Source organism: Otolemur garnettii, unplaced genomic scaffold, assembly GCF_000181295.1.
Source record: "Otolemur garnettii isolate 467f Iridium unplaced genomic scaffold, OtoGar3 scaffold00012, whole genome shotgun sequence".
Classification (NCBI taxonomy): Eukaryota; Metazoa; Chordata; class Mammalia; order Primates; family Galagidae; genus Otolemur; species Otolemur garnettii.
The window spans coordinates 7,331,460-7,345,014 of record NW_003852407.1 but is presented as its reverse complement, the minus strand read 5'-3'; positions in this window follow the sequence as shown (position 1 = coordinate 7,345,014).

Sequence of the window (13,555 nt, the reverse complement as noted above, 5' to 3'; positions counted from 1 at the left end):
TAAATTCTTAGTAAATGAAGACAAAGCATAAAAGATTTTTCTTCATCAGCTCCCAGCATTCTTGCTATAAAAATATGGGACCCAAATACCCCTCCTCCCCCAATATCTCCCCTTAGACCTAAATCCATTGTTTAATATTGATTTTATTTATTTTTTAATTTAAGTATTTTTATTATAGTGTCCAGATATTTTCTCCATTTTTATTAGAATTTTTGTTTTCCTATTATGGAAGCTTGAGAGTTCTTTTTCATTTATTTTCTTCTTTTCTTTTTATTTCAAAATCTTAAGGGAGGGTGCACATGTATTTTGCTATATGGATAAATTGTATAATGCTGAAGTCAGGGCTTTTAGTGCACCCATCACCAGAATAGTGTTGTACATGAAAGGTAAGGTTTTATCCTGCACCCCTACTCTTCCCCGCTTCTTAGTTTTCAATGTCCTTTACACCATTTTCCAACCATCTGTACCTATTGTTTAGCTCCCATTATTAATGAGATTATGTGGTATTTGTTTTTCCATTCCTGAGATACTTTACTTGAGACAATGTTCTTCAGTTCCACCCAAGTTCCTGGAAATGACACTATTTCATTCCTTCTCATAGAAGAGTAGTGCTCCATGGTGAATATGTATCATATTTTCTTTGTCCACTCTATTAATGGATAGGCACTTAGGTTGATCAGTTTTATCTGTTGATACATTTCAGGGCTATTTTTATGCATATGATCTTAACTTACATTTCAGATAACTGAAAACAGTACAGAAAGACCCAAACTCCTAAATGTGCCTTATCTCCCTCCTGCCAGTTCATGCTTGAACCTTTGCTAGTAGTTGATAGTATTTGATTCATTCCCTTGGTTGAAGCCCTGTCCTCTCAAGCACAAATTTATAAAGTGCATTTCCTCCTGGGAGAGGTGACACATTAATAGCTTCAGCAGGAAAACCACATGCCAGTGCATTTCTCTGCGCAGAGTGGACTGTGGCAATAGATTGTCCCTGTACAGCATCATGGAAGCTCAAGGTCTGGCATATGGCAATATTCAAAAACTTTTGAATGATTTCTGACCCCAGAAAGTGGGAGAGAGCTTGAAGCTCTTGGGAATAACTCAAGCACTAGGAATGGACTCCGTTCATCCTCTTGGACTCAGCTTCTCCAAGGTGTTGAGAGGGCACATCTCTTGCTCTCTCTCACATTCCTTGGATATCTCAGGTTGACTTTGCAGGCTAGCTGCACAACCATCACCATTTTTCTGCCAGTTACTTACACTTTTCAAAACAACAGCCAAAACTCACTGAATTCTCAACTATGGTACACACACATTACAGCATTCCAATCACAATTGGATCTTCCCCAAAGCTCTCTGAGGCCTCATTGTCCTCATTTTACAGAAGAAACGATGGAGAACTGAGTTCTCATCAGGAGGAAATGGTAGAGGTGGGTCAGACTCAGATCTAAATGACTCCAGCAATTTGTCCCTTCTCACCCTGTCATCAGGTGGTCTGAATTCATTCAGGTTTGCTTTCTTAAGGCAACCCAAGATTTAATCATTTGCATTCTTAGATAGAAATATTATCCACATTGGTCACTTTGCTATGCTGTGATGCAATAATACTTTCATTGGCCCAAGTAATACATGGGCCCAGTCAATTATTCACCAGCTTAAATTCTTTCAATCTTTAGCTCTCCTTTTTTCTCTTGTTCTGTTGTGTACCCGGATGTGAACATTCACTCCAAATTGCCATCAGTTCATTACTTTGCACATCCCTTTGCCCTCTTAATGGCTTTCATATGATCTCTTATGGTCCTGGAAATCATAGAATCATGCTTCTTAAAATTATGTGTAAATTCAAAGTAAAGAGACTCCAAATCAAGTTGTCAGGCTTCACTAAAAATAAAATTTGTAGTATCCTTTGAAACTCAAAAGTGCTTTTCTTACTTTAAATTTAGAATTATAGCCTATAAAAGTAGAAATTACTTTTAAGACAGTATGTATTTTTCTTATAAGGGGCATCCACCCTAACAGGTGTGAGGTGATATCTCATGGGGTTTTGATTTTCATTTTCCTGGTGATTAGTGATGTTGAACATCTTTTCATGGGCCTGTTGGTCATTTCCTAATCTCCTTTGGAGAAATGTTCACTTAAGGTCTTCATGCATTTTTAATATAATTATTTGGAGAGGTTTTTTGTTGTTGTTGAGTTGCAGGAGTACTATGAATACTAACTCCTTATTAGATAAATGGTTTGCAAGTATTTTCTCCCATAACTGTCCTGTGAAAAGGCTGCCTTTTCACTCTCTTGATTGTGTACTTTGCTGTAATTGTAACATTTGTGCACTGTTGGTAGGAATGTAAAATGGTGTGACCACTATGGAAAAAAGTATGGAGGTTCCCCAAAAAACTCAAAATAGTGCTACTATATAGCCCAGCAATCCTACTTCTGGATATTTATCCAAAAGAATTGGTGTCAGGATCTCAGAGATATTTTTACTCTCATGTTCATTGCAGCGTTACTCACAATAGCCAAGAGATGAAAACAACCTAAATGTCCATCAGGGGAGAAATGGTTAAAGAAAATGTGGTGCGCAGGGTACAGTGGTTCGTACCTATAATCCTAGCACTCTGGGAGGCCAAGACAGATGGATTGCCTGAGCTCACAGGTTCAAGACCAGCCTGAGCACGTGCAAGACCCCATCTCTAAAAATATCCGGGCATTGTGGTGGGTACCCATAGACCCAGCTACTTGGGAGGCTGAGACAATAGAATTGCTTGAGCCTAAGAGTTTGATGTTGCTGTGGGCTATGATGCCATGACACTCTACCAAGGGCAACAAAGTGAGACTCTGTCTCAAAAAAAAAAATGTGGTGTTCTATACATACAACAGAATATTACTCAGCCCTAAATAAAGGGAAATGTTGTCTTATGCTACAGCATAGGCAAACTTTGAGGACATTATGCTAAGTAAAATTAGCCAACCACAGAAGGGTAAATATTACATAATTCCGCTTATATGGGGTATCTAAAGTATTCAAGCTCTCAGAAGCAGAAAGTAGAATGGTGCTTGCTATTCTACTCCATTTGGAGGCTGAGTAGAATAGAAGTTACAAAGTCAGTCATGCAATATGACACAGTTTTAGAGATGTACTGTACAACAATATGCATGTGGATAATAAAACTGTTCTATACACTTAGAAATTTGAGAAGAGGTAGATTTCATAATATATGTTCTTATCACAATAATAATAAAAGAGGGCACCTATATTTTCTATTATTAGCATCTTTTTTTACAGATAAAAAAAATGAGACTTAGAGTATGCGGCTTTCCCCAATCACAAAGCTGGTTAAGGAAGAACAAGACTGAATCCCATACAGTCAGAACCCTGTTCCTCCTGTATTCGAGAATTGTCACCTCCTCTTTGCCCTTTTTCCCCTGCCCCCTCCAGATTCAGCAGGTCTGGAGTTGGAAAGGACATGTAGCCACAGCCACTGAATCCAACCCAAAGCTTGATAGGGAAATGTCACCACCAACATTCCTAACAGCCAGGTCACCGACTTCCACCTGAATAAAAAGATGAGATGCTCAACACTGGCGATAGAATTCATTCTGATGTCAAACAGTAGTAATTTTTAGGAAATTGCTTCTTATATGAAATTGCAACTGACCTTTCCATCTTCCATTTATTTATCCTGGAAACGGGGATTAGCAAGGAAGAAATAATTCCCTTCTTTTCCACATGGGAGACTTTTATGTATTTGGAGAAAACTACAATATGTCCCTGTAAGTCATCTCTCCAAGTTAAATATCTTCATTGTGGACCAACAGGTCATGAAAGTTGTAGTCTCCATATCGCTTCTCATCCTAACCATTCTGCTCATCCTCATCCACATAAACTACTTTGTTGACACTTTTCTTCAGAGAGGACTCCCAGAACTGAATACACTGTTTTATATTGATCAAATCAGTGTAATGGTCTTCATCTTTGTCTGAATACTGTTCAACTAACTGAAAGACTTTAAGGGAATAATAAGTGTTTGGCTTCGTACCTCACAATGGGAGCATGAAACATTTTTGGCCAATCAATGATTCTTAATATTTTTTAATTTAACTTCTGGCAAATAAGTTCATCTATTAATATATTCCAATTGTCCAGTTTTCTTTTTACTTTCATATCTTTTTTTTCTGAATTAAATGATAGCTGTGTACATTAATGCAATCATGGGGTACAGTGTGATGTTTTCATATACAATTTGAAATATTTTCGTCAAACTGGTTAACATAGCCTTTATGTCATTTTCTTTGTTATTGTGTTACGACGTTTATATTCTACTTTTAGAAAGATTCACTTGTACCCTTGAAAGATAAACCATAGAGGTGATCCCTCCAATCACCCTCCCTTCATCCATCCACTCCTTCTCTTCCCCTTCCCCCTCCCCATATTCTCAGGCTATAATTAGGTTATAGCTTCATGTTCATCTTTATTAAAAGTTGATCCTTATTAAAAGAACTTTTTGTCATCTGATAGCTGTTTTCCCAGAACTGTGTGGTCATATAATCCTTTCTATGACTTTATACAAGCCATTGGCAAAATAAAACTGCAGATCCCATCTAGGGCAGAGCTCTGTGGAACTCTGCCAGAGACTTTTTCCTATCTTTATAATGGACCACTAACCTCCAATTTAAGGTCAATAATTTACTAAAACACATATCACCCAACTATACTATCATCTACCCCCACTTGCTTACACATACGTGAAAATGTCAGAATTCCTCCCTTTTCCCTCTTACTTGCTTTGATTTTTTTAAAATTTTATTTTCATTATTTGTTTATTTGTAGAAGCAGTGGAGTGTGAAGGTCAAGAGCGTAGCTCAGGGGTTAATCTACTTTATTTTAATCCTGACTCCATCACTTATTAGCTGTAGAAACTTGAGAAAATTAACGAATCTCTCTGAGCCACCATGTTCACATCTGTAAATCAGAGATACCAATGGGATCCACCTCTTCAAAGAGAAAATAAAAGGATTGAATAAATTAATCTATGCAAAAAATCTTAGTTTCCTGTCTGGCCCATGATAAGACCTCAAGTATGAGTGATGATGATGATAATAGAAATAAATCACCTAACTGCCACCTAACCTACATCATTTTTGACATTAATTCTAGCAGGTGGTGGTGGTGGTTAGGAATTATTGGAAGTATCGTTAAAGGGTGTTAAATATTTATTGAGGGCCAACTATATGCCAGGAGTTACATGTGTAATATCAGAAAGTTTTTGCCAGGAAAAGAAGTGGATATTCTAAGCACAGAATTCATTTTATGTAAAGGAAAACTAAGGCCCACAGAGATTATATGATTTATGATAACAGAGCCAGGATTCCACTAGTGCTCTTTCCAAGTCCAAAGCCTTTGTCTCCCTCAGCACCGTCTCTCCTTTCTGCTTCCCTGATTTGAGTGATATATCCACACAACTGGTAAAGACCAGAGCCAGAATTTGACAACTGGTGAGATTACGTGTGGAATTAAAAGGGTTCTGATTACGATACCTAGATAGCCTAGATCAATGATAAAGGTGATTTCTTACCTAAATCAAAAGATGAAAGCAGAAATTCCTAAGGAAAATGAGATGGTTGTGCCACTTCCAGACTTTCCCAGGAATCAGATGAATTTCTTATCATAAAGCAGCAAAGATCGGCAAGCACAGTTTTAGAACAAAACAATAGTAAAATCAAAAGAATTGAAAGAGATATTTATAAGCCAATGTTCATAGCAGCATTATTCACAATAGCTAAAGGGTGGAAATAACCCAAATGTTCATTGATGGATGAATAGATAAATGAAATGCAGTATATGCAGACAATAAAATATTATTCAGCCATAAAAAGGAATGAAATTATGACAGATGCTACAACATGGATAAAATGTGACATTATGCTTGTTGAAATAAACCAGTCACAAGAAGACAAATACTGTAGGATTCCATTTACATAAGGTACATAGAGTAGCCTAACTCATAGAGACAGAAAGTAGAATGGTGATTTCCAGGGGTTAGAAGAGAGAGAGAATGACTAGTTATTGTTGAATGGGTATAGCATTTTAGTTTGGGATCATAAAATAAGTTCTGGAGATGGATGATAGGGATGATTGTACAATGATTTGAAATGTACTTTATGCCACTGAATGGACATTTAAACTTATTGAAAATGGTAAATTATGTTATATTTTTTACCACGATAAAAAATATTTAGATAGCCAAAAAAGGAACAATATGATGATACTTACTTGATGCTAAGTTCCATTGTACTTTATCCTCCCAACAATCTCAAATAGTCCTACTATTGCCCTCAATTTTGAGGTGAGAATGCTGAGGTAGAAAGAAGTTGAGAAACCAACATATATCCACACAACTGGTAAGGACTAGAGCCAGAATTTGAACCCAGGCAGTCTGACTTCTGAGTTAATGCTACACTTGACAAAACAAACTACCATTCCAGACTCTAAAGAAAACTGAACTTTCAGCAGCTGGTTATTTTCCCTGGACTACAAAAGGCAGGTTTGTAGTCCTGAGCCTGAGTTGCCCAGGTTATGAGCACCTGAGCCTGCAGAGGAATGTAGACCTTGAAGCCAATGCCATACTTTTCTAAGAGGCACGGTTTGGATCTGTCTCCAGTTCTGAATGCCTTCCCAGAGCCTCATAAATATCCCAGATATGGGCAATCCAGCTGGAGCCCATCAACAAGAAGGCTGTGTGGGTGAAATGCTACTTCCGTGGCTTCTGCAGATGCTTGGCACAGAAGGACTTGGGAAGTTTCCTGGTGGTGGCTGAAGTTTGGTTCTTTTCTCTTCCTTTCATTATTCTGTCTTTTAGAGTTGCAAGGGGAGAAGGAAGAAGATATGTTATGGGGTTACTTTTTTTCCCAGTAGCATTTATTTGTTTTTCTACTTTAACTGATCCTTCTTCTATTTGCTGCCACCTACACACTCCCAATCACACAAGAAGACGACTGGTGAGATTACGTGTGTAGTTAAAAGGGTTCTGATTATACTACTATTCCTAGAGAGGAATTTGCAAATGAGAGTTGATACCTAGAGCCAAGTGACAAAGCCACCTCATCAACACCCTCTTCCTCCTTTTCTTCCTCCTCATCCTCATCAGAGTTGGCTGTGGCCTCAAAGGTCTTGTTATCATTTATGGCTGTATCACAGTCAGTTGTAATTTGTGTTGTAGGGAGCTTGTCACAAGCAATCACTGAAGCAAGGAAGTTTAGGGGAAAATTTTTTCAATGTAATATTTGAAACAAGCTAAAACTTACAAAAACAATTGTGAGAATGGTACATGGACATTTCATATACTCTTTACCCATAGACTCCAATCAAGTTGCTCAAACAACCCAATGCTGTCCTTTAGAGCAAAAGGAACTGGTCTAGAGTCATGGGTATACTTAGTTATCACATCTCTCTGGTTTCCCTCAAGATGGAACAGTCCTTCAGTCTTTCCTTGACTCTCTTACTCTTGCGATGTCAATTTGTCCCATTCATATTGATAGCAACTTTGATCACTTATGATGGTATTTTTCAAGTTGCTCCACTGTTAGAGTTACTTTTTCCCCTTTTCATTTAATAAGTATTTTTCATGAGATACTTTGAAGTCTCTGTCATTACCACAGAGTCACCCAGTAGTTTTAGCATTCATCGATGTGTCTTGCCTGAGTTGTTTATCATTACTGATAGCTGCCAGATGGGTGATTTCTTAATTCCACCATTCATTCTACCTTTATTAGTCGGTGTTCTGTTGAAGGGAAGAGCTTTATTTTCTTCCCATGCTCTTAATTCATGTGTTTGTTTATATAAATGCTGGCTCCTAAATATCTATTTTATTCAATGGGTCACAATCCACTCCTGTCATTATTCCTTTTGCTGCTTAGACATGTCTGAGATTTGGCCAACAGGAGCCCCTTCAAGTTAGCTCCTGTGTCCTTTTTATCCGACTGTATGATTTTTTGAGCAATTACTTCAAATGGTACTTTCTCTACCTTAGCCCTATAGTCAGCCATTTCCCAAATGTCCCTAGTTCTTTTTAGTGGATGATGGGTTTTTGAAGCTATGATCTGGGTGGTAGGTATGCTCAGAAGACATCTCAGTTAAAAGAGCTTACCACTTCCAATAGGTCTTCACTCAAATATCACCTTCATCAGGTCTATCTGTCTGTTCCAGGAGGATAGGTACTATTTTGATGATGAAAACAAATGAAAATCCTTAACTTCATTAATGAATGAGGAAGATATATAGGAATTACTCATGAAAAAAGTCAAGGGAGAGTATGTATAATCCTTAGGAAAGCCACCACCTTACAGGAGATGGCAGGAAGATGAGGCTGATGGCTAAGGATGTAAGAGTGGTAGAAACGAGGGCAGAGCTTTGTAGGTCCACAAAAGGATTTGGTACATTTCATTATAAGTGTAAGAGGAAGCCCCTGCAGGGTTTTAAATACAGGAATGATCTAATCTAATCTGTCTTATAATTTTATTTACTTTTTTTTATTAAGTTTTAATCCTATAATTGGGTAAAAGGAAGGCTATGTTGCTTAGAAGGATGTAAGCATCCCAATTTGTACAAATAGTCAACACAGTGAATCCTATAATGTCTTATATTTTTAAAGAACACACTGGCTACTGCATTAGGAAATAATTAATACAGGGACAAGAATTTTAGCAGGGATATTTATCAGGAGATTGTTGCAAGGGCCCAAGAGAGAGATGGTGACCTATGGTAGTGATAATAGAGGTAATGTTAGAAGATTTAGGAAATACTTTGGATATGGATGCCCTTAGACCACTGGTGATATATTAGCTGTGATGGGTGAGGAAGAAGGACGTGTTGGTAGTGATCCCCAGGTTGTAGTTTAAATAACAGGGAATTGAATCTGGACCTGTCTGGCTTCAGACTCTCTTATCATAACTGCTTTGACATCCCTAGATGGCCAAAGACAGAGAATAAGGCTTTAAAGATGAATATTTAGATCAAGAGTTGCTTTGTAAAATCAACTCTTTGGTAAGAAAAGGAGCCAAATCCTCCTTTTACCAAAGAAGTGGTTGTATAGGCCCTCTGCATAAAGACAGGGTTTCAGCCCCTTTGGAGGTCTTATCAGAGACCCAGGTGCTGGCAGAGGAACTCCCATGAAGATCTAGGAACTAGGAATCTCATTCCAGCCTTCTCACCCAACACCCCTCCTCTTCTTTCCTCCCGCAAAAATGTTTCTCTTTGTAATTGTCTATAAAAGATTATTGTCTGCATTTTATTTAATTATTCCGTATGAAGTAATTATGAGAGAATAATCAGCCAGTTCGCCGATAATAGACGTTTCATAAAAGAACACAAAAGACGCTAATAAAAGCAGTGCCAGCCCTCATCGCTGTCATTATTAGTTTCTCTACATCTTTAATTTTCATACATTTTTATTGTTTGCCTGAAATTAATTGTCCATTTCTTTCCCCAATCAGGTTTATTGCAAGCGGGCCACTTTTAGATAGCTATACCATTCATGTGTTTATCTGGCAAATGTCCCAATAGATCTTGTCAATACTGAAATATCTATCTGAGAGCTGAGAAGGAAAAGAATCATAAAATCCTTGTGTCTTGGTATTCTAAAGGACCTTGAGAGAATCTGGCCACTCCTCACCCCACCCTCACAGCCATGCTGGTTTTATAAGAACCAAGATGAGTTTATATAGCTTGTCAGTGGCAGAGCTGGCACCAGAACTCAGATCTCTTGGATGAATGTAGCATGTGCAGAATTTAACCATCTTCAAAGGAAATATAGTTTTCTATCTTAGGTGTGAATCATTCCAAAGGGTAGTTTCTGGGCCTTCACTACCTCTAGTGTATACTACTAGGAAAATGCTACCCAGTTCTTTAAAAAAAAAAGAAAGAAAGAAAGAAAGAAATCTTATTGTAGCCAGGCACAGTGGCTCATACCTGTCATCTTAACACTTTGGGAGGATGAACAGGGAGAATCTCCTGAGCTCAGGAGTTCAAGACCAAGAGCAAGACCCTGTCTCTACTAAAAATAGAAAAATTAGCTGAGTGTTGTGGTGGGTGCCTGAATTCCTGCTACTTGGGAGGCTGACACAGGAAGATCATTTGAACCCAGGAGTTTGAGGTTGCTGTGGGCTAGGGTGATTACACAGCCCTCTAGCCTAAAGCAACAGAGTGAGATTCTTTCTCAAAAAAAAAAAAAAAAATCTTATTGAGAGTAAGATTTTTCAGTGCAAACTAATAGGATATATTAGTCTGTTATTGGTGTGGTAAAAAATTATCACACACTGGTGGCTTAAAGAATAGATATTTATTTTCTCACAATTCTAGAGGCTGAGAAGTTTAAGACCAAGGTCTTAGCAGCATTGGTTTCTGGTGAGGCCTCTCTTCTCACTGTGTTCCCATGTGGCCTCTTCTCTGTATATCAGGAGAGAGATCTGTGGTGTCTCTTCCTCTTCCTATAAGAACCAGTCTTAGTTCTATCAGATTAGGGACCCACTCTTCTGATTTCATTAATTACCTTCTTAATTACCACCTTAAAGGCCCTATTTCCAAATACAAGCACATTGGGGATTAGGATTAAAATCTGAATTTTAGGAGCAAAAAATTCAGTCCATAATACAGGATGATAGTATAATTCTATCATAGAACCTCATTCTTTAAAAAAGTTTAAGCTAGTAATAATAATGATTACTTGGAGGCTGCAGTGGTGGTCTATAGCTGCAGGACACAGACACAGGTGTTTCTCACCCTGTGAGTTGGGTTGGCCCTCAGCTTTCTTCATGTGTCCTGGAAGCTGGCTGGAGGTCTTGTACCATGGATACAGATCATGGCAGCAGGTAGAAGTTAGCTGAACATTCCACAATCTATTTCATGGCCTCTGCCTCATTCACCTTGTGCTCTAGGCAGAAGCCATATCTGTTCTTTTTTGTACCCTCAGTGTCAGAAAGGGTTCTGGCACAGATTAGTCACTTAGTCAGAGATGAATGACTTAAAAAATGAACAAAATGAGTGAATGAACAGTTGTACATTCTATAATGAGTCAGACTCGATCACCTCTCTCCCTTTCTTAAAATGGCCCAGTGGCTCTCCATCACCCATTGCGTGAAGGCTAATCTCTTTAACAGGGGTTTCTGTAACCTGACTGTACTCCACCCTTCAGAACCTCCCACTTTGGTAATGACCCTTTTCTTCCTATATCTCTGTCCACACTAAGCTTCTTGTAGCTTTCAAAACACTAAAGCTTTCCCATATGTCTATGTCTTTGTTCACACTGTTCCTGCTGCTTGGAGGGACCCTTGTTCATCTGGCTGACTGAGTTGAGGCATCAGAACTTTCTCACCTCCTCCCAGTTGGGATGTTCTTCCATTTTCTGGGTCCCCATGGATTTCCATCTAAATCCTTACCGCAGTGCTACCTGTGCCTGTTAACTTGTCTGTCTCCTTCCTTTAGTTTTGGGATAATTCATTTGTTTATATAGTCTCACTGTCTAGCACAATGGCTGACATGCTAGGGATTAATGAGACTAACACATTCTGATATAAATTTGGGAATTATGTAATAGTAAGGCCAGCTTTCTAAACCATAAATCAGAAGCCAGTGAAGTACTCATCTGGAAGCTCAGGGAATTTGAATGATTCCTGATTCCCCTCCCTTCCTTCCCTCTTCCTGTTAGTGGGGAAGTGTTTCCCTTATGTTGCTTTACACCTGCTAGAATGCGAAACTTGAAAGTCAGTGGGCATGACTGTAGTAATTCCCAAATCTTCCAGAATCTCTTGAGAAATTTGTTTTAAAATATGATTGCATATTCCCAATCCACACACCCCTATATCTAGTGAGTCAGTCTCTCAAGGACAGACCCCAGGGATTTCTGTGATACTTTCCAGTATTTGCTCGGATCAGTCAGTGTTTGCATGGTAGCCACTGGTACACATACAACGGAAGGAAGCCTGAGGCTGGAATTTCCACCTGGTTTGCCCACTGATGAGCTGAGTCTCCTTGAGAAGGTTACTTTCTCCTTTAGGCATTAATTGGTCTTCTATGGGTGGAGATGTTGTAATTAGTGCCACCAGCACTGCCCTTAGGTGCAAAGTCTTAAAGACATTTTTATGTGGAACTTCTAGGGCTCTCTAGCATACAAATCAAAAAATCCTGTACTAGAAGACCTGTATTCCTACCAGTTGTGGCATTTTGTAACTCCATGGTACCAACATGCTTACTTGGAGATGTGCTTTCCAGTCACTTTCCAGACGGAGTCTGGGAGTTACAAAACATCACTCAGGGGAGAAAATCAGTCTGAGAATGTGTAAGCAACAGCTCCAAGAAAAAAGACAGAAGATCAAAGATCATCTCTGGAGCTCTGAGATCCAAAAAATGCCAAGAGGAAGACATAGGTGAGCAGAGCAAGTTAACAAACCAAGCCAAGAGAGGAACAAGAGGCAAAAGGTTGAGACAGAAAGAGAATCTAGGTGCCCATGTGTCTCAGAAATCTAACTGTGATCATTGCTGAAACAGAGCTCAATAGGAAAAACAGAGTTCTTCCAGACTAGTTCTAGACTACCATAATAAAGTGAATATCACATTAATGCAAGTCACACAAATTGCTTGGTTTCCTAGTGCATTCAAAGTTATGTTTACACTACATTGTAGTCTGTTAAATGCGCACTGGCATTGTGTGTAACAGAAAGTACACGTGTAAATTAAAATAAAATTTATTGCTAAAAAATGTTAGCAATCTTCTGACCTTTTCAAAAGTCATAATCCTTTGCTGTTAGAGGGTCTCACCTCAATATTGATAGCTAGTAACTAACAAGAGGAGTGGTCACTGAAAGTTGAGGGAACTGACAATTTCTTAAAGTAAGGCAACAGTAAAATTTGCTGCCTCAGTTGTCTTTTCCTTTCATGAAAGATTTCTTTGTAGCATTCTCTGGTGGCATTTGATAGCATTTTACCCACAGTAAAACTTCTTTCAAGATGGAGGTAAATCCTCTCAAACCCTGCTGCTGCTTTATCACCTAAGTTTATGTGTTATTCTCAATCCTTTGTTGTCATTTCAACAATGTTCACAGCACCTTCACCATCTCAAGAAACTACTTTCTTTGCTCATCCATAAGAACCAACTCGTCACCCATTCAAAGTTTAAAAATGTTGGCAATTCAGTCACATCTTCAGGTTCCACTTCTAATTCTAGTCCCTTGCTATTTCTGCCACATCTGCAGTTACTTTTTCCACTGAAGTCTTGAACCCTTCAAAGTCATCCATGAAGATTAGAACCAACTTCTTCCAAATGCCTATTAATATTGATATTTTGACCTTCTCTCACAAATCACAGATGTTTGTAATAGCATACAAAATGGCAATCCTTTCCAGAGGTTTTTTATTTACTTTTCCCAGATCCATCAGAAGAATCACTATCTATGGCAGCTTTTTCCTTATGAAATGTATGTCTTAAATAATAAGACTTAAAAGTCAAAATTACTCTTGATCCGTGAGCTATAGAATAGATGTTGGGCTAGCAGGCATAAAAACA